Here is a 23,404-nt window from a genome sequence, read left to right on the forward strand (position 1 = left end):
CCAAGCGCCTCCTCGAACGGCATGTCGTCGACGTCGCAGAACTGCTCAATTCCGGCAACCGCTGCATACAGCCGGTCCGGCACAGTGTCGAGCAGTTTCTTCACCATTGTCGCGTCGTCGAGCGTTGCTCCGAGGGCCACATACCTTGCTGCCATGCCGCTGATCCTCCCGGCGTACGCGTCCAGCTCGTCGCCGTCCTCCATGCGCAGGCGATCGAACTCGCCGCGGAGAGTGGAGAGCCGTGCCGCCCTCACCCGGTCCGCACCGACGAACCGCGTCTTGAGGCTCGCCCACAGCTCCGCTGCCGTCTTCTTCGACGACACCTGCAACAGGATGTCCTCGAAGAGCGCTCCGAGGAGGTATGCCCTCGCCGGCTTGTCCTTCTTGGCGATGACGGCCGCCGTCGAGTCCTCCGCTGGAACCACCGCTTCCCACAACCCTTGCGCGTCGAGGTTCGCCTCCACCTTGACCTCCCACACGGTATAGTTGTAACCGATGAGCATTGGCACGGGGAACGACACCGTGCTCCCTCCGGCACCGTATGGGACGATGGCCATGGCCGCCGATAGGATCGCAACGAAGCTCTTTATACCAAATTTTGGGACTACCCTAGCTAGCTAGCTCTCTCTCTCTACCCTAGCTAGCTAGCTCTCTCTCTCAGCTCACGGATAGGGGTGGAAGACGCACACAAGAATTGTTGGCGACGAACGCCCGGCTGCACGTACAACCAGTTTTCTTCAGCTCAAACTGTGGCAACGAACCATGAGGATTACACAGGTTGACACAGATTTATACGCAGGCGCTCACCCACGTCATGCATGTTTGCCGCGATCCGCATCCCACGCGTGCGCCCATGATGCGTTCGTGCGCGTTAGACGCGGTTGGGCTCCCAACGGATCTCTAACGACTCTGACTCACTCAACACACACGAGCACAGACTCGTGCACACCCTCACGCACGACCCACACGTACAACACTAACGCACACATGCATGCCATGACGCCCAGCACACCCAGCGCGCACACACACTGGTCTCCACTGTTGGGTCGTGTTTTATTTTTCTAACAGACCCAACTGTGCCAGAAAAATAAGGAAGTAATATATGTCATTGCCAACTGTATGCAGATATAACATCTTATGTACTTTCATAAACCAACATAATTAAAGTTCAAAACACACCATCTAAAATCGGTGAGTGCCTTCACTGGGATCATCTCCTAGTTGTGTCGAGCTGCAAAATTACTATAGGGATCATCTTAAATTGATGAGTACATTCCATCACATGAAGCCATGTTTGATACTGCATGACACAAGTTCAAAATCAGCATACGCTGCTAAGAGAAGTGTGTTTCAGAAGCATAACCACTGAATGCAAGTGCAGGGCCAAAAAGCCTAGCTTCACTTAACAATGGCCATTTCCTCTTGCTATGGACCGAACATAGATGTGACTACCGCAAACCAAAAATAGGGGAAGTGATGAACATCAATAAGAGACCACACAACCTCTTTATTTCCCCGGCTGATGGTGTATCCGTCAACTATTTCGCTTCTTTGCCCTCGGCCACGCCCGGCGCTGCCACCCGCCGCCCTGTTCATACTCCGAGTACTTGTCGTCCAGGTCCTCCATTGATTTCTGCACCATCAACGCAAATTCACAGTTAATGAAAGTTGTGCACGGAAGAATACGGGGATATAGAGGAGCTCACCCACAAATCTGCCTATGAACAGGCACCTTTTGCTCCTCCTATTGAGCGCCATGGAGGCGGCACGACACAAGCGGCCGAGATTGCGTCCATCTCATGGCACCGCAGACGGATCGGCGTCTTCATCTAAATGTGCATCCCATGCTCCGCCTGCCAAGTACAAAGAGATGATTAGGGAGGGGGAAACACACATGAGCAGATCGAGCAAAGGGAGGGAAATAAGGATGAGGGAGGAGAAGGCACCGGAATGGCTTACTGTTCTTGTTTCCTCTCCGTAGGTACGGCCGTAGCACGAGCCACTCCAGCTGAGCACCGAGGAGCTCGGTGAGCGTAGCCGGGGTACAACGGCCGCGCGAGTAGCAGCCCATGCCCCTCGGTGACCTTGTCGTCTCTGCAGCCCGTGCTCAAAGGAGTGTCAGGCTGTCAGACCCAGCTACTCCATGAACATATTCAGAGAAGAACAGGGAGCTCGAAGGTGTTATTCTTAGAGAATTGCGGAGTTCTTGCTTACAAGCGGAGACACCTAAGCCGGCCAGGGACACTGGCGGCGCAAGGGAAAACCCTAAAGAAGATACATGAGCTCCACGAGGTGAGAATCCATGGCTTTATAGCCTTACAAGACGCAGTAAAAACGAAAAGCGACGGTAAGAAAGGTGGCCGGCGATCGGCCCTCGTGCCGGATGGCTACAACAACGTGGGGAGGTCTCGCAGCCGTTGGATCTTCCATCAAGGTCTTTAGTTGCATCCGGCACACGATAACCAGTACAGGAGTAAAGTGAGCGTCGGATCCACGATCAACGGCTGCGGTTGCTTGGCGCCATCGTTTGAATTCGAATGGCGACTGCTTCTTCCTCGCTGGGTCCTGACAACCCCACCCCCCCCCCCCCCCCCCCCGCTCAACATCAGACCTGTCCTCAGGGATGAATTGCGGGAAAACCTTGTGGATGAATGCAGCGTCCTCCCAAGTGGCCTCACTCTCCTCCAAGTTTGTGCTAATTTTTTTAAATATTGCATATTTTTATTCTTTTTGAAAAATAATGCACCAAATCAAAAATTTAGAGAAATATACCTGCCTCGGCCTGGCTGTGGCCGACTGGGTGCTGTCGGCCTCGCCCTAGCCGACAGGGTGCTGTCGGCCTCCACGTGGCCGATTAGTGGCCACTCGGCTTTGGGGCAGCCGATAGGCCACTCGGCCTGGCCCTGGACGAGTAGTGGCAGCGCTAGCCCCTTCTTCTCCCTCCTTCTCCCTCCTTCTCTATTTCTTCTCCCTCCTTCTCCCTCCTTCTCTGTTTCTTCTCCCTCCTTCTCTATTTCTTCTCCTTATTTCTCCCCTTATTTATTTTTGCTGTTTTGGAGGGAAGTGTCATCTTTTTTCCTCTTTGGAATAATCATTCTATTAATTCTAAGAAGAATTCAAACAATGAAAAAATGGTACTAAAATTATGTACTCCTTTTCTTGGATAAATAGCAATAGACACATGGAACTAAAATTTTATGTTTCTTGGATAAATAGCAATAGACACATGGATAAATAGCAATATCACTCGTGATGATATTTTATGTTGTGTAAGGAGGAGGGCATCCAAACTATCCGTCTCACTCGCAATGATATTTTATGTTAGCTATTTTGCCTACACGTCTCCATTCCCGCCTAATTTTTCGCACCACCTTTCCCGCCAAATTTGGCCCGTTTCGTTTCCCGCCAACTATTTCTCTTATTTCCCGCCAAATCTTTCCCGCCTCATTTCCCTCCTCTTTTTCCTGCCATATTCCTGGTCATCTAAGTCTATAAAAGGAGGCATTGGACTGGCTTCCTCCATCATCCAGCCTCACTTGAGAACACTAGCACTGCCTTCCATCCTCCATCATCCAGTGACTATGAGTTTGCCTTGCTCGGATCAGAGCATCAGGCCTAAGAAAATGCAGAGTGCGAGTTTGCCTCGAGGTGTGGAAGCAGTTCGATGTTGGTGCGGTGATCTCTGCAAGGTGAAGGAGGTGACGGGTTTTTCAGATTGGTTGGGCATGAAGTTTTTCATGTGCGCCAATTATGAATCTGATCCGCCCGAATCTATTTCTGCGTACCTCAGGCCTCCGGTATGCTCAAGTTATCCAGAGTAAATATGTTGGTGATATTATTGTTTACTTGATATTTATATATATTTTTTGTAGTCTCCTCCTCCTCTCTGCATGTACTATCGTTGGATTGACATGGAAATGCCGGACTGGGCGGTGACCGAGATTCGTGAAAGAGGTCGCCGTGCATGGGCTAGCTTGGACTTGGAAGAGCGCCGCGCGAAGTCTGAAGCAGAGGAGAAAGCAGAGCAGAAGAAAGAGTGGGAAGATTACTGTGTGGAGCGGAGGGCTTTTATTGATGAGATGAAAAGGAAGAACCAAGAAGAGAAACTTCGGTTGGAGGAGGTTTACAGACAGCGGGAATAGGCCCGTGAAGCTGAGAGGGAGAGAAAGAGAGAAAGGGATCGTGCGGCCAGAGCAGTAGAAGAAGACGGTGATGGAAAAGGGAAATATCCACGCTGGACTCAGTAGATTTATTATAATTTCAGCAAGTTGTATCTTAATTTCAGCAAGTTGTGTCAGCACGTTGTATCTTAATTTCAGCAAGTTGTATTTTAATTCCGGCAAGGTCTATCTTAGTTTGTCTCTAATCTCATGTTATTGGTAGTATATGTGTTATCCACGAAGAACCAACTGAGCATTTTTGTTCCCGCCTTGCTTTCCCGCCATTTTGGTCCCGCCTAGCTTTCCCGCCATTTTGTTCCCGCCTCGCTTTCCCGCCATTTATTTCCTGCTCTTCGGCACCTATAAAACCCTCTCCACAGCAAGGTTGGTAAGGAGTGTGCTCAAAATGTCTCATTATCCTTTCGATCGTAGTTTTCACACTGGTATGTCGGAGTGTCTTCTACGCTTGACTAGCAATTTCAAGATAGACAATAGAATAGTTTCATGGGACGAACTCATCAGTAGTAACACGCTACTGAATGAGGTTGCTCATGCATTAGCTAGGAAGGGGTGGCCTGCAAGGACATATGAGGAGATTCGGAAGGAACTTCTGGGTTGAATGAAAGGTGGAAGAAGAAAGGGCGGCACATACGCAGTGGAGGTGGAGTAAAACATCCCTTTTTATGGATTGACGATAGCGAGGACGAAGACGATATCTTCATGCCGAGTAGCAAGGACAAGAGGGCAGCATCAACGAGTGCCAAGAGTTCCGCTTCGTCGAAGGGCCAGAGCTCTGCATCATCGAAAGATGACGACGACTTTATGTAGTTCTTGTATGAACTCTGCATCTTAATGTATCTTATTTTATGTATCTTATTTCATGTATCTCCGGAATATTACTTTGTTTGTAATCTCAAGTAATTGGTAGTATATGTGTTATCCACGATGAACCAACTGAGCATAGAAATAGATAGGAATATGTCTCATAGATAAAATACGCATAAGTCTCGTAGATAAAATACACATAAGTCTCATAGATAAAATACACATAAGTCTCATACATAAAATACACATAAGTCTGAAGTGATACATAGCAGGGCAAAGAGTTTGCTTCACTTACGACGTCTCGGTTGGCGCTCTGGGGTATGGGGGTGTACTCCATCCCCACCTGTGGGGGTGCCTAATGTTACGAGGAGGAATCTCGGATCCACCATGGTCATACTGTGTATCCTGTGTGGGCCACGGTGGAGGAGTCGAAAACATGTCCAACCACATGTTTTGCTGCGATGGTGGCTCATCTGGTTCACTCCCTAACCCGGATCCGGACTCCGACACATCATGATAAGCAGGAGGGACCATACCTGTTGGATGTGGATGAAACATGAAACCAGGAGTAGGATTGTGATGTTGCGGAGTTGGCTGAAACATGAAGCTCGATGACGAAGCGTGGTGCTGTGGCTGATGCCACGCTGAACTGCCAGGCTGGTCAGGTCGGGGTGGATGTGGCGTTGGTTCCACTCCTTGTAGACGCGGACGTGGCTGATGTCGATGCACGGAGGGACGCGGCACCGGCGTAGGCTACGGCTGGTGATGCACAACATCCGAAGTGCGCCTGCACATGATAGCTTTATAGATATCTCTTATCCTCTGCTCGAGCCTCTTGAGCCATGGTTGAATCTGTGACCGAGGTACCATAAGAAGTGCGGATGACAATTGTCGATCAAAGTTCATCACGTCGGTATGAAGATTGTACGCCAACTCACCCTGAAATTGTCATTAAGGATAATAAGTACCGATGATGAAGCAAGTAACAACAACTTTTAACATAGTTAAAACATAAGTAAAGAGAATAAATATTACCGCATACTCTCTGGAGCCAGAAGTATCATACGCCGGGTACGACTTGATTTTGCCCATCTTGACCTATGGCTGTGAGGATCTGACCCTTGTACTTGCTAGTGAGAAATGTGCCATCAACACATATCACCGGTCGACAATATCTGAAAGTTTCAATGCAGGCACCGAAAGAGAAGAACATCCGATGCAACACCCTAACCGTTGGGAACTCTGGCAGGTACAACTGTTGGATGTCAACATACGTGCCAAGATTCCAGTTCTGCAGTGTCTGCACGAGCCGAACAACAGAGTCATATGCATCAAAATATGAACCAAATCTGGTCTCCAGTGTCTTCTGCTTAGCCCTCCAAGCCTTGCCATATGATATGTTGTACTTTAACCTGACGAAGACTTTTTTCTGGATAGCCTTCACTTCCATCGCCTTGCACTCCACAATCTCGTTGTAAAGCAAGCGAGCTATCACAGTGGAAGTAAGGTTGGGATAATCTTGAGGGATGCATCGAAAAACACAATTATGACTAACTAAGTCACTTATGACCCAGCTTGTATCGTACTTAGGGAGATATCCATGCACCCTTGCGGGACAACCCTGATTTCTACAACCCATTGTCAACTTATCAGGACAAGATACTTGAGCTACAAATACCCTTTGAGTGGACATTGCCCAATTAAGGATGGCATCCTTCAGAGCTTGTTTGTTCGGGTAGAGGGCACCTGTTGCAATGTTGTTCTGGTGATACTGCCAGGCAGAATCATGACCATCATTCACCAACATTGCAGATGAGAAGTCCTGATTCCATGATGCAGGAATAGGCACTTCATGTGCGTGCTCTTCTCCATCTGATTCGACGGATTCATCGGAAATATCACCCGCTATATCTTCTTCATGCATCTCGTTTTGCATGTGCCCATCTATCTCGTCGGCATCCGCCTCACCGCTGAGATAATCATCTGCATCTCCCCCTTCTGCCTGACTACTCTGGCCTGCTTCGTAAAAATCATCCCCAGCATGGGACGCATGAATTGACTGTGAATCATGCATCCCTACACTGCTCTCACCATATTCAGAGCTACGTTCCACTTCAGGTTCAGTAACCGGCTTTAGCACAGGGAGAAGTAAGGCCACAGGATGACATCCCCTACGCTCGCAAGATTGTAACAAGCGCACCCACTGGTCGTCCCGCTCTATATGCTTCAAATACCAGAAAATATTACTAGTGGACCGGGTCCATAATGCATGAACACCGACGGTGTGTGTTTCAGTATTGAACCCTAAACATCGCGCAAGGCATTCTGTCAACTGAGTAACAGACCATGTTTTAGGGGAGGACACCTGCACCTCTGTGTACTTAAATTCACTAAGATCAGCTCCCATCTCATTTGTTTGAACGGTACCACGACCATAGTGCAAACATAACGTCACTAAATCAGACATCTCTGCTGAACTAACATATTATTCAACAAGGAAAAAAATTAGAAGAACGACAAACCGAAATATATTTTCCAAATCTACCGAGGAACCTAAAAATATTTAAACTACTTAATTTATACTAATCTACCGAAGCACCTAAAACTAGTTAGACAACTAAATTTATACTAATCTACCGGAGCACCTAAAACTAGTTAAACAACTAAATGTATACTAATATATCGGAGCACCTAAAACTAGTTCAACAACTAAATTTATACTAATCTACCGGAGCACCTACAACCACTTAAACAACTAAATTTATGCTAATCTACCGGAGCACCTAAAACTATTTAAACAACAAAAATATTTTACCCTTGAGCAGAAACGATGAACGACGAACGACTCTTGACGAACACCGAGATTAATCCCACACCACCACCTCCAACTCCACCAAAACAACCAACTACACCCACACCACCACCACCACCACCACTACAACCTCCACCTCAACCTCCACCACGACCACCAAAAATAGCTGCAAAACAAGCACCACGAACTACCCCATCGCGAGTGAGAAGGATAGTTCGGATGCCCTCCTCCGTACACAACAAATGTACGGTTTAAAAAGTGGAAATGGCAGGTTTTTTGGGTGGGGGAGAAGGTAGGAGGAGAAACAAAGAAAAGAGATAAGGTAGAAAGGAGAAGGAAGAAAGAGGAAGGAGGAAGAAAGGAGGAAGGAGGAAGAGAGGAGGAGGGGCTGGGTCGGCTGGCTGGCCACTAGTCGGCCTCCCCCAGGCCGATAGCCCTATCGGCAACGGCAGGGCCGACTGGCAGGGGTCGACTGCCCTATCGACGTGGCCTGGCCAGTAGTCGGCCGCCACGTGGCCGAGAGGCACTTATCGGCCGCAACTAGGCCGACTGGCCCCCTGTCGGCCGCCCCGACGCCGACAGCACCATGTCGGTCACGCCAGGGCCGAGGCAGGCCCAGTTTTGAAAATATTCAAATGGGCGCATTATTTTTCAAAAAGAATTAAAAAAATAAAATATTAAATTTTTTTAGCCAAGTTGGTCCACTTAATGAGCCAGCAAACCACGGGAATTTGGATATCGCCCTGAGTTCTGGGGATGAGCTTTGTCTGGAGCAGCTTCTCTGGTTCTAGAAGGATGGAACCATTCTCATGAAGAAGAGGAAGGTTGGGGTTGGGTATTGCTTTTGGGCCCAAGTGTAGCTTCAATCGACTGACATGGAAGGTGGGGTGGAGTCTGCAATGGTCAGGCCGGAGGAGCTTATAGGCCAGAGGTCCCACCTTCTGTATGATCCTAAAGGGACCATAATATTTGGAATGGAGCTTAAGGCACCTGTGAACACTTAGTGTTGTGTGCCTGTATGGTTGTAGTTTTAGGTAGACCATATCATCCACTGCAAGTGACCTTTCTGATCTCTTCTTATCAGCAAAATGCTTCATTCTTTCTTGATCCTTGATCAGGTTAGCTTTAATTTGAGCAGCAACTTGTTCTGCAGTGAGGATGGAGTTGAACTCTTGGGTGTGCTCAGGGGGATAGAGGGCAGCTTCAGCCAGCATGGAAGGGGGCCTGTTGTACAGTGCTTGGAAGGGAGTAATCTTCAGCGAGGTGTGGTAGCTGGTGTTGTATCACCATTCAGCTAATGAAAGCAAGTGCATCCATTTCTTTGGTTGATGGAAAGCCATGCATCTGAGATAATTCTCCAAACGCTGATTTACTCTTTCTGTTTGCCCGTCATATTGAGGATGGTAGGAGGTGCTCATCTGTAGTTTAATGCCCAGTTTTTTGAATAGTTCTTGCCACAGATGACTGGTGAAGATCATGTCTCTGTCTGTAACAATGATAGAGGGAAGTCCATGCAGTTTCAAGATGTTTTCTGTGAAAGCAGTGGCCACAGTGCTAACAGTTATTGGATGCTTCATTACAATAAAGTGCCCATAATTTGTGAATCTATCCACAACCCCCAAGATCATATCCTTGTTCTGTGAAGTAGGCAGTCCCTCAATGAAATCCATGCTAATGTGACACCAGACAAAATCAGGAACATGGAGAGGTTGAAGTAACCCAGGGTATTTGAGCTTGATTCGCTAACTTTCACACTTTCTTATGACCAGGGAACCAAGATTCTTTGCACTTGTAGAAAATCCCTTTATTTCTTGCTTGTTGAATTATGGAGGCAGTGTTAATTGGGCTTGCTTTGCCAGGGTCAAACTGCAATTGTTTCCTTGCTTGGGAGGGGTAAACAGGAGCAGGTGGTAGTTTCCTCTGTGGTTGAGCCTGTTCCATTCTCCTAGCTAACCAGATAGATTTTTGAAGATCAGGAGGCTCATGACACTGCACAATCCTAAGATGAAGCTGTGCTTGTAATAATCATTTGGCAGGACTGGATTGTCTCTTCTCATTAAGTTCATAGCTTGTTCAAACTGGAGAACATATTCATTAACAGTTCCAGATTGAGAAAGGTTGTGAAAAGCTCTCACGTTGTCACAAACAGAGGTTTTTGAGAATCTGTCACCTACAAAGCTGCAAAATCTGTACCAAGGGATAGTATTGGCCACCATACCACTGCCTCTCCACCACTCAATAGCTGGCCCTTTTAGGTAAGTCACAACAATCTGTGTTTTCTGCTCAGTTGGAGTTCTAGCAGCCTCAGAATACATTTCAATTGTTTGGATCCAGGAATCTGTGCCCACACCATCAAACTCAGGGATATTGTATTTAGCAGGCTTAACTAATGTTAGTGGCCTTCTGTTGTCTTGTGGTGTTCCCAACCTTCTGTCCAAGTTAATGTTAAGTCCATCTCTGTGGTCAGGGTCTAGCTGGATAACTTATTGAGGCTGATTAGTTGCAGGTTGGGACCTAGCATCTTGTGGTAGCTGCTTCTCAGCAAAGTGAGGGTGTTTGTAAGGGTTTTTAAGGCTCCCTTCAAGATTGAGCTCTTTCCTTATATGCTTATCCACTAATGTTGTCGATCCCACTGTATCAGGAGATTTCAGGTGGTCTTGAACTCTTTGGACTGGTCCTTGTGGTGTGTTGATCACAACACTAGCTTGGGGAACATCCAGAGGATTGTGTGGATTTTCTCTGGGTTTAGGGAAACCAGCCAATAACCCAGACAAGGAACCCTCGAGATCTGCTATAGATTTTTGGACTAAGCCGAAATTTGTGTGAACATAATCTCTGAATTCCTCAAACTCCACACGATCCTGTTCTCTAGTCTTTTGGAGTAACTGGACATCTAGCTGAAGAGAAGTGAATTCTAGCTGATCTGTGGAGGAAGAATCACCAGGAGCCGCCATCGGAGGAACTACAGAAGGATTTAGAGCTGGCAGGGAACCAGTTTACCTTGTTGTAGAGATTGACAGACACGAAAGGAAGGAATTTTACCACAGGCGAAGCTGCAACCCGGCCCTTGTGCTATTAATCCTGCCGCCGCGTGCACTCTCGCCTACGCCCGCCGCCAAGTACACTAGATCTGGGTGGGAGGTGGGACTTTATCGCGCAAGCAGGGAGCTTGTGCAACCACTTACCAGCATCAAACATGTACCGAACTTCACCGCCGCTAGCGCCGCCGACAACCACCGCCGCCGCGATCCAAGAGAGCAGGGGAATTTTACGGATCCTCCAACCCCCTTTCGGCCTCCAGATCAAAGACGCCGCCAAGGAAACGAGGCTCTGATTACCACTTGTCAGACCCAGCTACTCCATGAACATATTAAGAGAAGAACAGGGGAGCTCGAAGGTGTATTTCTTAGAGAATTGCGGAGTTCTTGCTTACAAACAAAGACACCTAAGCCGGCCAGGGACACTGGCGGCGCAAGGGGGAAACCCTAAAGAAGATACATGAGCTCCACGAGCTGAGAATTCATGGCTTTATAGCCTTACAAGACGCAGGAAAAATGAAAAGCGATGGTAAGAAAGGTGGCATGCGATCGGCGCTGGTGCCGGATGGCTACAGCAACGTGGGGAGGTCTCGCGGCCATTGGATCTTCCATCAAGGTCTTTGGTTGCATCTGGCACATGAGAACCGGTACAAGAGTAAAGTGAGCGTCGGATCCACGATCAACGGCTGCGGTTGCTTGGTGCCATCGTTCGAATTCAAATGGCGACTGCTTCTTCCTCGCTGGATCCTGATACAGGCCAGGGTGCAGCGGCCGCGCGAGTCGTGACCCGTGCCCCTCGGTGACCTTGGCCGGCAGCTGGCGACGGCTCGAAACCCTCATTAGTTTCTAGGATTAGGGGCGACAGGAGGGGAGGAGGAAGGGTGCGACGGGGATGGTATGCGGGAGGAGGAGGATGAGCGGCGAGAGGGGAGGAGGCAGAGTTGGCGGCCAGAGGGGAAGAGGTAGAGATGGTGGCGCGGTGGGCGGGAGATAGAAGGTGACGAGAGGGGGCACGAGGGCGAGCGGCGGCACCGGCGGCGTGGGGAGCATCTAGGCGGCGGCTCCCGGAGGAAGAGGCGGCTAGCTCATCGCCACAGCGTCGCGCCCTTTTATACGGACGCACGTGAAATGACGTAACTACCCCCGGCGGGGCACCGAATTAACACGTGGTGGCACGAACGAGGCTGCACTGCTCACGGTTGTTCGATCTAACGGCCGGAGTCATCCGGTGGCTCGATCCGACGGTCCAAAACGCATCAAGCAAACGACCGGACGGCCAGAAATCCCAAATCGCTGAGACCTTGTTTGCTAGAGGTGGATCTAAGGGGTTTTCAATGGATTTTCCTTGCGTGGCCGAGAATCCTCACTTTGGCCCATTTGATACGCACGGTTTCGGCGTCCCAACCCTTTTCGATCTCCTCGTATACCCTCCCTTCCATGCGGTTTAGATCCCTCGAGGGGTGAGTCGTGGATTTGTAAGGAGACGAAGCCGTCGCCGACCGCGTGCTCATCGTGCCGCCCATCCTAGTCCTCCTCAACACACTGCCGATTGATGGCCTTCTCCCCAGAGGTAAGTCCTCCCTCCCCTCCTCCTCATCGTTCTGCCCGACCATGGCTGCCACCTTGTTCTCCCCGACGAGCTCTCCAAGCACGCCGACTCTGAGGACACCAAGTTTCGTTCTCTAGTTCTCTCAGTACCTGCATGCTAGCCGAGCACGCACGTTGTCACCATGTCCACCTCGTCCTAGATTGTTAGATAGGCTTTGTGTGTTTATCTGTAGTTAGCTCCTAGATTGTGTCCTGGCTAGAAATTGTCTTTGCAATGGAGCAACATAAATAATTTTTGATATGAAGAAAGATATGCTGCTGCCTTGATGTTGGACCTGTTCTGATGGTTTGATTTATGTTTGTTGAATGCTTGTTGATGTCGTTGGTTGTGAGAACTGAATGATGTAATACAAACCTAGATTGAGAAATAATGATGCACTTCTGTATCAGTGATTTGATTTTTACTAGACGCTGAAATAAACAACTTCATTTTTAATAGATTGAGAATTAATGATGCACTTTTGTGTGTGGTGCAAACCGGACTGTTTGCCTTGCCATGTCATGTTCTTGTTTTTGTTATCCAGTACTCTGCAATTAGTATACCAGCAGCAACAGTAGCTCGTTTTAGTCGTCGCTGACTTTCCTTATGTGTCTCAAAGTTGTGGTAGTAGACGTTTGAGTGCTAGATGATTGCTACGCTTTGTTGGTTTGTAGCTTGTAAGGACTGAACTTGTTCTTTTTGCAAAGTGGTATCTATCTAGAATGTTGCAGTTTTGATTCTATATCTGTATCACTGATGGTTTGATTGATGTTTGCTTTTCTACTCATCTGAGCTGAACACAACCTTGTCTGGTCATTTGTATTTTGTCTATGATTTCTAGTGTTAACTATATAATGGAGCTAACTGATCCATTAGAGCATGAAGGTTACATGAAGTGCAGTCTTTTTCCATGAAGTGCAAAGTGCTATCTATCTAGAAGGTTGCATGAAGTGAAGTTTTTTGCCCTGCTAATTAATAATGTTTGTAACTTCTTTTAGGTTGGTGTTATCATTGGAAAAGCTAGAGAAACTATAAAGCATATCCAACTTCAGTCAGGGTCAAAGATCCAAGTAACAAGGGACATGGATGTTCAACTCGGGTCACAAACAAGATTGGTTGATCTTTCAAGCACTCCTCACCACATAAGCAGTGTTGAGCAGTTGATAAGTGATGTTCTTGCAGATGTATTGTGATATGTTTCTTATGGTCAGGACTTCAAATTTAGTTGTGCATCCATTTATTCAACTATACTTATCATGTGACCTTCTGCAGGCTGATGATGGCTCATTTGGCATTATGCCTACTTGAAAGTACAATGCACCTCAACCTAGCGCTGAGAAATTCCAAATGCAAATTGCTAACAACAAGGTAAATTGATTGCTTTCTAGAACTGGGTTTGTTTGTCAAACTTTGAAAATCATACGACGCCCCAATATAGAAATGAGGGTTTCTTGTAAGCTTCGCGGCTGATATTATATCACTGACTTCACTTTCTTTGATGGTGAAAATTGTTGGAAATATGAGCAATTTACCATAGGATTTTATTAACACAAAAGGTAGATAAAAGATGACTACCATAATAGAGGTGAAACAAGTCATGTAATATAAAGAAGAGATAGCAAAAGGCAGGTGCACATATGAACTAAAAGAGAACATATGTAGAACAAAGGCTAGAACCAGAAACGGTAGTGCAAGATACTGAGGTAAGATATTAAACAGAGAGAACACGAAGACATACGGAATAGCTCTGGAAGCCCTTGTCTTGGGGTTGGTGTTCTCACCAGCCATGTCGTCGAAGAGGTTCTCGACGTCGGGGAAGAAGTAGTCGTCGGGGACGTAGTTGTCGGAGGATATGAAATAGAAATCCTTCTGTCGCCTCTTGAGCTTGCGTTGGTTTTTGCCTTGAAGAGGAAAGGGCGATGCAGCACAGGAGCAGTAAGTATTTCCCTCAGTTTGAGAACCAAGGTATCAATCCAGTAGGAGAATCGCGCCAAGTCCAGAGTATCTGCGCAAACACAAAAGAGCTTGCACCCAACGCTATAAAGGGGTTGTCAATCCCTTCAAGATTGATTGCAAAGTGAGATCTAAAGGTGGAAAGTGCAGCGAAGTAAAATTGTAAGGCTGAAAATATGGTGTGAAGTAGACCCGGGGGCCATAGTGTTCACTAGAGGCTTCTCTCAAAGTAGCAAATAATACGGTGGGTGAACAAATTACTGTCGAGCAATTGATAGAACCGCACAAAGTCATGACGATATCTAAGGCGATGATCATACATATAGGCATCACGTCCGAGACAAGTAGACCGATACTTTCTGCATCTTCTACTATTACTCCACACATCGACCGCTATCTAGCATGCATCTAGTGTATTGAGTTCATGAAGAACAGAATAATGCTTTAAGCAAGATGACATGATGTAGAGGGATAAACTCAAACCAATGATGAAAACCCCATCTTTTTACCCTTGATGGCAACAACACGATGCGTGCCTCGCTACCCCTTTTGACACTGGGTGAGGTCACCGCACGGTATGAACCCAAAACCAAGCACTTCTCTCATTGCAAGAATCATAGATCAAGTTGGCCAAACAAAACCCACAACTCGAAGAGAATTACAAGGATATGAAGTCATGCATAAAAGAGATCAGAAAAAACTCAAATAAGATTCATAGATAATCTGATCATAAATCCACAATTCATCGGATCTCGACAAACACACCACAAAAAAGATTACATTGGATAGATCTCCACGAAGACCATGGAGAACTTTGTATTGAAGATCCAAGAGAGAGAAGAAGCCATCTAGCTACTGGCTATGGACCCGAAGGTCTATGGTGAACTACTCACGCATCATTGGAGAGGTCATGGTGTTGATGAAGAAACCCTCCGTATCCGAATCTCCCCTCCGACGGGGCACCAGAACGTGCCCCAGATGGGATCTTGCGGAGATAGAAGCTTGCGGTGACGGAAAATTATTTTCTTGGATCACTCACGCAGTTTTGGAATTTTTCTGAATTTATAGGCAGAAGAGGTAGGGCAGACGAGCCACAGGGGGCCCACGAGCCTGCTGGGCGCGGGCCCCGTGGCCGCGCCTAGGAGGCTTGTGGGGTCCCCTGGTGGCCCCTGCCTTGGTTCTCACGTCTCGTGCGTATCTTCTGTTCCGGAAAAAATCTTTTCGGAAGTTTTATTCCGTTTGGACACCGTTTAAAATCCTCCTCTGAAAGGGTCAAAAACACGAAAAAAACAGGAACTGGCACTTGGCACTGAGTTAATAAGTTAGTCCCAAAAAACATATAAAAGGCATACAAAACATCCAAAGTTTGACAAGATAATAGCATAGAACCATCAAAACTTATAGATGCGTTGGAGACGTATCAACGTCGGGTAAGAAGTAGTTGTCGGGGAAGTAGTCGTCGGAATCCTTGATGAAGAAGTTAGTAGTCGCGCGGAGTGCTCCCCAAAAACCTTATCACTCTTCTCCCGTACAGGACTCGGAGAGGTGCGGTTTCGGAGGCCTACTGTCCCAACCTGCGGGGCACGCCGCAAGCCGGGATGGGGAAGACAGCTTCAACACAGAGATTGGAACCGGTGGCGAGAGGAAGAAGTTCTCGTGCGTCTCCTCCCTTTTATAGGCGCAAGAGAACGAGGTGAGTGTTGGAAATATGCCCTAGAGGCAATAATAAATTAGTTATTATTATATTTCTTTGTTCATGATAATTGTTTATTATCCATGATATAATTGTATTGATTGGAAACGCAATACTTGTGTGGATACATAGACAAAACACAGTCCCTAGTATGCCTCTAGTTGACTAGCTCGTTGATCAAAGATGGTCAAGGTTTCCAGACCATATGCAAGTGTTGTTACTTGATAACGGGATCACATCATTAGGAGAATCATGTGATGGACTAGACCCAAACTAATGAACGTAGCATGTTGATCGTGTCATTTTGTTGCTACTGTTTTCTGCGTGTCAAGTATTTATTCCTATGACCAAGAGATCATATAACTCACTGGCACCGGAGGAATGCCTTGTGTGTATCAAACTTCACAACGTAATTGGGTGACTATAAAGATGCTCTACAGGTATCTCTGAAGGTGCCCGTTGAGTTAGTATGGATCAAGACTGGGATTTGTCACTCCGTGTGACGGAGAGGTATCTCGGGGCCCACTCGGTAATACAACATCACACACAAGCCTTGCAAGCAATATGACTTAGTGTAAGTCATGGGATCTTGTATTGTGGAACGAGTAAAGAGACTTGCCGGTAAACGAGATTGAAATAGGTATGCGGATAGTGATGATCGAATCTCGGGCAAGTAACATACCGATGGACAAAGGGAATGACATACGGGATTATATGAATCCTTGGCACTGAGGTTCAATCGATAAGATCTTCGTAGAATATGTAGGATCCAATATGGGCATCCAGGTCCCGCTATTGGATATTGACCGAGGAGTCCCTCAGGTCATGTCTACATAGTTCTCGAACCCGCAGGGTCTGCACACTTAAGGTTCGGTGTTGTTTTATGCGTATTTGAGTTATATGGTTGGTTACCGAATGTTGTTCGGAGTCCCGTATGAGATCACGGACGTCACGAGGGTTTCAGGAATGGTCCGGAAATGAATATTGATATATAAGATGACCTCATTTGATTACCGGAAAGTTTTTGGCATTACCGGGAATGTACCGGGAGTGACGAATGGGTTCCGGATGTTCACCGGGGGGGCAGCCCACCCGGGGGAATCTCATGGGCCTTAGGGGTGCCACACCAGCCCTTAGTGGGCTGGTGGGACAACCCAAGAGGCCCTATGCGCAGGAGATAGAAAAAATCAAAGAAAAAAAAGGGGGAAGTGGGAAGGTAGAGAAGGACTCAACCTTCCAATCCTAGTTGGACTAGGATTGGAGGAGGACTCCTCCTCCCCCCCCCCTTCGGCCGACCCCTTGGGGCTCTCTTGAGCCTCAAGGCAGGTCCCTCCCCCTCCCTCCTATATATACTAAGGTATTAGGGCTGATTTGAGACAACTTTGCCACGGCAGCCTGACCACATACCTCCATGGTTTTTCCTCTAGATCGTATTTCTGCGGAGCTCGGGCGGAGCCCTGCTGAGATAGATCACCACCAACCTCCGGAGCACCGTCACGCTGCCGGATAAATCATCTACCTCTCCGTCTCTCTTGCTGGATCAAGAAGGCCGAGATCATCGTTGCGCTGTACGTGTGCGGAACCCGGAGGTGTCGTCCATTCGGCACTAGATCGGAGCGGATCGTGGGACGGATTGCGGGACGGTTCGTGGGACGGTTCGCGGGGTGGTTCGAGGGACGTGAGGAGGTTCCACTACATCAACCGTGTTCCTTAACGCTTCCTGCTGTGCGATCTACAAGGGTACGTAGATCGGAAATCCCCTCTCGTAGATGGACATCACCATGATAGGTCCTCGTGCGCGAAGGGAATTTTTTGTTTCCCATGCGACATTCCCCAACAGTGGTATCAGAGCTAGGTTCATGCGTAGATGTTATCTCGAGTAGAACACAAATGTTTTTGTGGGCGGTGATGTGCGATTTGATGCCCTCCTTAGTCTTTTCTTGATTCCGCGGTATTGTAGGATCGAAGCGGCTCGGACCGACATTACTCGTACGCTTGACCAACCTGTTGCTCAAAGATGACTGGCGAGTGTCGATTTCTCCAACTTTAGTTGAATCGGATTTGACCGAGGAGGTCCTTGGAGAGAGGTTAAATAGAAATTCATACATCTGCATTGTGGTGTTTGCGTAAGTAAGATGCGATCCTACTAGATACCCATGGCAACCACGTAAAACATGCAACAACAATTAGAGGACGTCTAACTTGTTTTTGCCGGGTATGCTTGTGATGTGATATGGACAATGACGTGATGTGATATATTGGATGTATGATATGATCATGTTGTAATAGTTAATATCGACTTGCACGTCGATGCTACGGCAACCGGCAGGAGCCATAGGGTTGTCTTTAAACTAACGTTTGTGTTTGCAGATGCGTTTACTATATTGCTAGGACGTAGCTTTAGTAGTAATAGCATAGCATACATGACAACCTTGATGGCGGCACGATGATGGAGATCATGATGATGGGGATCATGGTGTGGCGCCGGTGACAAGAAGATCATACTGGTGCTTTGGTGATGGAAATCAAGGAGCACTTGATGATGGCCATATCATGTCACTTATGAATTGCATGTGATGTTAATCCTTTATGCACCTTATCTTTCTTAGAACGACGGTAGCATTATGAGGTGATCTCTCACTAAAATTTCAAGATAAAATTGTGTTCTCCCCGACTGTGCCCCGTTGCGACAGTTCATCGTTTCGAGACAGCACGTGATAGACTCAACGTTCGCATACAACAGGTGCAAAACAGTTGCACACGCGGAACACTCGGGTTAAGCTTGACGAGCCTAGCATGTGCAGACATGGCCTCTGAACACATGAGACCGAAAGGTCGAGCATGAATCGTATAGTTGATATGATTAGCATAGAGATGCTTACCACTGAAACTATTCTCGACTCACGTGATGATCAGACTTGAGATAGTGGATTTGGATCATGTACCACTCAAATGACTAGAGAGATGTACTTTTTGAGTGGGAGTTCTTAAGTAATATGATTAATTGAACTAATTGTCATGAACATAGTGTAATGGTCTTTGCGAATTACGATGTAGCTTGCGCTATAGCTCTACTGTTTTTATATGTTCCTAGAGAAAATTTAGTTGAAAGTTGATAGTAGAAAACTTTGCGGACTGAGTCTGTAAAACTGAGGATTGTCCTCGTTGCTGCACGGAAGGCTTATGTCCTTAATGCACCACTCAGTGTGCTGCACCTCGAGCGTCGTCTGTGGATGTTGTGAACATCTGACATACACGTTTCTGATGACTACGCGATAGTTCAGTGCAAAATACTTAATGGCTTAGAAGCAAGGGGCCGAAGATGTTTTGAAATGTCACGGAACATAAGAGATGTTCTAAAGAGATGAAATTGTGATTTCATGCTTGTGCCCTTGTGAAGAGGTATGTGACTTCCGACAAGATTCTTTGTCCACGAAGTACAGGAGAAAAGCTCAATCGTTGAGCGTGTGCTCAGATTGTCTGAGTACGACAATCGCTTGAATCAAGTGGGAGTAAATCTTCCAGATGAGATAGTGATGGTTCTCCAAAGTCACTACCACCAAGCTGTGAGAGCTTCGTGATAAACTATAACATATCAAGGATAGATACAATGATCCTTGAGCGATTCGCGATGTTTGACACTGCGAAAGTAGAAATCAAGAAGGAGCATCAATGGTTGATGGTTAGTAAAACCACTAAGTTTCAAGAAAGGCAAGGGCTAGAAGGGATACTTCGTGAAACGGCAAAACAGTTCCTGCACTAATGATGAGACCCAAGATTAAACCCAAACCCGAGACTAAGTGCTTCTGTTATGAGGGGAACGGTCACTGAGGCGGAGCTACCCTAGATACTTGGTAGATAAGAAGGCTGGCAAAGTCGACAGAAGTATATTTGATATACATGATATTGATGTGTACTTTACTAGTACTCCTAGTAGCACGAGGGCATTGGATGCCGGTTCGGTTGCTAAGTGATTAGTAACTCGAAATGAAAGTTGCGGTATAAACGGAGACTAGCTAAAGGCAAGGTGATGATACGTGTTGGAAGTGCTTCCAAGGTTGATGTGATCAAACATCGCACGCTCCCTCTATCATCTAGATTGGTGGTAAAACCTAAACAATTGTTATTTGGTGCTTGCGTTGAGCATGAACATGACTAGATCGTGTTTATTGCAATACGATTATTCATTTAAAGAGAATAATAGTTGTTCTATTTGCTTGAATAATTACCCTCAATGGTTTATTGAATCTCGATCGTAGTGTTACACATGTTCATAATATTGGTGCCAAAAGATACAAAGTAATAATGATAGTACCACTTAGTTGTGGCACTGCCACTTGAGTCATGTGGGTATAAAATGCATGAAGAAGATCCATGCCGATGGATCTTTGTACTCACTCATTTTTTAAACGTTTGGGACATGCAAACCATACCTGTTGGTATAAAATGCATGAAGAAACTCCATAGAGGTGGATCGTTTGGACTCACTTGATTTTGAATCACTTGAGACATTAAAAACATGCCACATGAAATAAGAGAGTAACTTGTTGGGAGTAATGCATTTTTTATGTGTGCAGTCCAATGAGTGCTAAGGCACGCAGTGGATATCATTATGTTCTTACTTCACTGACGATTTGAGTAGATACATGAGTATTTACTTGATGAATCAAAAGTCTGAAATATTGAAAAGTTCAAAGCAATTTCAGAGTGAAGATCGTCGTGACAAGAGGATAAACTGTCTATGATATCATCATAGAGATGAATGTCCGAGTTACGACTATTTGGTACGCAGTTAAGACAATATGGAAATTGTTTCGCAGTTCATACCACCTGGAACACCATAGTGTGATGTTGTGTCCAAATGTCATAGCCGCGCCCTATTGGATATAGCGCACAATATGATGTCTCTTATCGAATTACCACTATTGTATATGGGTTATGCATTAGAGACAACCGCATTCACTTTAAAATAGGGCACCGCGTATTTCCGTTGAGATGACACAGTATAGACTGAGGTTTAGAGAAATCTAAGCTGACGTTTCTTGAAAGTTTGGGGATCCAATGCTTATGTGAAAAAGTTTCAGTCTGATAAGCTCGAACCCAAAACGGATAAAAGCATCTTCATAGGATATCCAAAACAGTTGGATACGTCTCCTATCTCAGATCCGGAAGCAAAGTGTTTGTTTCAAGAAACGGACCCTTTCTCGAGAAAAGGTTTCTCTCGAAAGAATTGAGTGGGAGAGTGGTAGAACTTTATGAGGTTATTGAACCGTCACTTCAATCAGTGTGTAGCAGGGCGCAGGAAGTTGTTCCTTTGGCGCATACACCAATTGAAGTGGCAGCTGATGATAGTGATCATTGGAGCTTCGGATCAAGCTACTACAAACCTCGTAGGTCGACAAAGGTCGCGTACTACTACAGAGTGGTAAGGTAACTCTGTCTTGGAGGTCATGTTGTTGAGCAACAATGAACCTACGAATTATGGAGAAGCAATGGTGGGCCCGGATTCCGACAAATGGCTGGAGGCCAGGAAATCCGAGAGAGGATCCATGTATAAAACAAAGTGTAGACTTTGGAAGAACTACTTGATGGTAGTAAGGCTATTAAGTAAAGATGGATCTTTAAAAGGAAGACAGACGATGATGGTGATAAGTCACTATTAAGAAAAGCTCGACTTGTCGCAAAAATGTTTTCGACAAGATCAAAGAGTTGACTATGATGTGACTTTCTCACTCGTAGCGATGCTAAAAGTCTGTTGGAATTATGTTAGTAGTTGCTGCATTATTTGTGAAATATTCCACATAGGAAGACAAAACATTGTTTTCTCGACGGTTTTCTTGAGGAAAGATTGTATGTGATACAATCAGAAGGTTTTGTCGATCCTAAGGATACTAACAAGCATGCAAGCTCCAGCGATCCTTCTTGGACTGGTGCAAGCATCTCGGTGTTGGAATATATGCTTTGATGAGTTGATCGAAGCTTTTGGGTTTATACAAGGTTTGTGAGAAACTTGTATTTCCAAAGAAGTGAGTGGGAGCACTATAGAATTTCTGATAAGTATATGTGGTTGACATATTTTTGATCAGAAGTAATGTAGAATTTCTGTGAAGCATAAAAGGTTGTTTGAACGGACTTTTTCAAAGGAATACCTTAATTGAGCTACTTGAACATTGAGCATCAAGATCTATGGAGATAGATCGAAACGCTTAATAGAAGTTTTAACAAGATATGTACCTTGACAAGTTTTTGAAGGAGTTCAAAATAGATCAGCAAAGAAGGAGTTCTTGACTGTGTTGTAAGGTGTGAATTTGAGTGAGACTCAAAACCCGACCACGGCAGAATAAAGAGAATAGACGAAGGTCGTCTTCTATGCCTTAGCCGTAGACTCTAAAGTATGCCATGCTGAGTACCGCACCTAATGTGTGCCTTGCAACAAGTCTGTTAAGAGGTACAGAGAGTGATCCAGGATTGAATCACTGATCAGCGGTCGAAGTTATCCTTAGTAACTAAATGGACTAAGGAATTTTTCTCGATTATGGAGGTGGTTAAAGAGTTCGTCATAAAGGGTTACCTCGATGCAAGCTTTGACACTAATCCGAATAACTATGAGTAGTGAAACGGATTCGTATAGTAGAGTAGATATTTGGAGTATTTCCGAATAGCACGTAGTAGCAGCATCTATAAGATGACATAAAGATTTTTAAAGAACACACGGATCTAAAAGTTTCAGAACCGTTGACTAAAACCTCTCTCACGTGCAAGACGTGATCAGACCCCAGAACTATATGGGTGTTGGATTCGTTGAAATCACATGGTGATGTGAACTAGATTAATGACTCTAGTGCAAGTGGGAGACTGTTGGAAATATGCCCTAGAGGCAATAATGAATTAGTTATTATTATATTTCTTTCTTTAGATAATCGTTTATTATCCATGCTATAATTGTATTGATTGGAAACGCAATACTTGTGTGGATACATAGCCAAAACACCGACCCTAGTAAGCCTCTAGTTGACTAGCTCGTTGATCAAAGATGGTCAAGGTTTCCTGACCATAGGCAAGTGTTGTTACTTGATAACGGGATCACATCATTGGGAGAATCATGTGATGGACTAGACCCAAACTAATGAACGTAGCATGTTGATCGTGTCATTTTGTTGCTACTGTTTTCTGCGTGTCAAGTATTTATTCCTATGACCATGAGATCATATAACTCACTGGCACCGGAGGAATGCCTTGTGTGTATCAAACGTCACAACGTAACTGGGTGGCTATAAATATGCTCTACAGGTATCTCTGAAGGTTCCCGTTGAGTTAGTATGGATCAAGACTGGG

At 46.0% G+C, this 23,404-nt stretch overlaps 1 long non-coding RNA gene across 2 annotated transcripts; it reads right to left on the bottom strand.

Moving 5' to 3' along the window:
- Positions 1-1,218: 1,218 nt before the first annotated feature.
- Positions 1,219-2,230, bottom strand: LOC123403175. 2 transcript variants are annotated; one of them, XR_006611423.1, is made up of 3 exons: positions 1,947-2,230; positions 1,707-1,853; positions 1,219-1,633 (listed from the first exon to the last, which is right to left on the bottom strand). It is a non-coding gene; the product is annotated as an uncharacterized LOC123403175 (long non-coding RNA). The 2 variants fall into 2 exon arrangements; XR_006611422.1 differs by having other exon boundaries at positions 1,960-2,226.
- Between the last annotated feature and the right edge of the window lie 21,174 nt (positions 2,231-23,404).

The sequence above is a fragment of the Hordeum vulgare genome, chromosome 6H (assembly GCF_904849725.1).
Source record: "Hordeum vulgare subsp. vulgare chromosome 6H, MorexV3_pseudomolecules_assembly, whole genome shotgun sequence".
NCBI lineage: Eukaryota > Viridiplantae > Streptophyta > Magnoliopsida > Poales > Poaceae > Hordeum > Hordeum vulgare.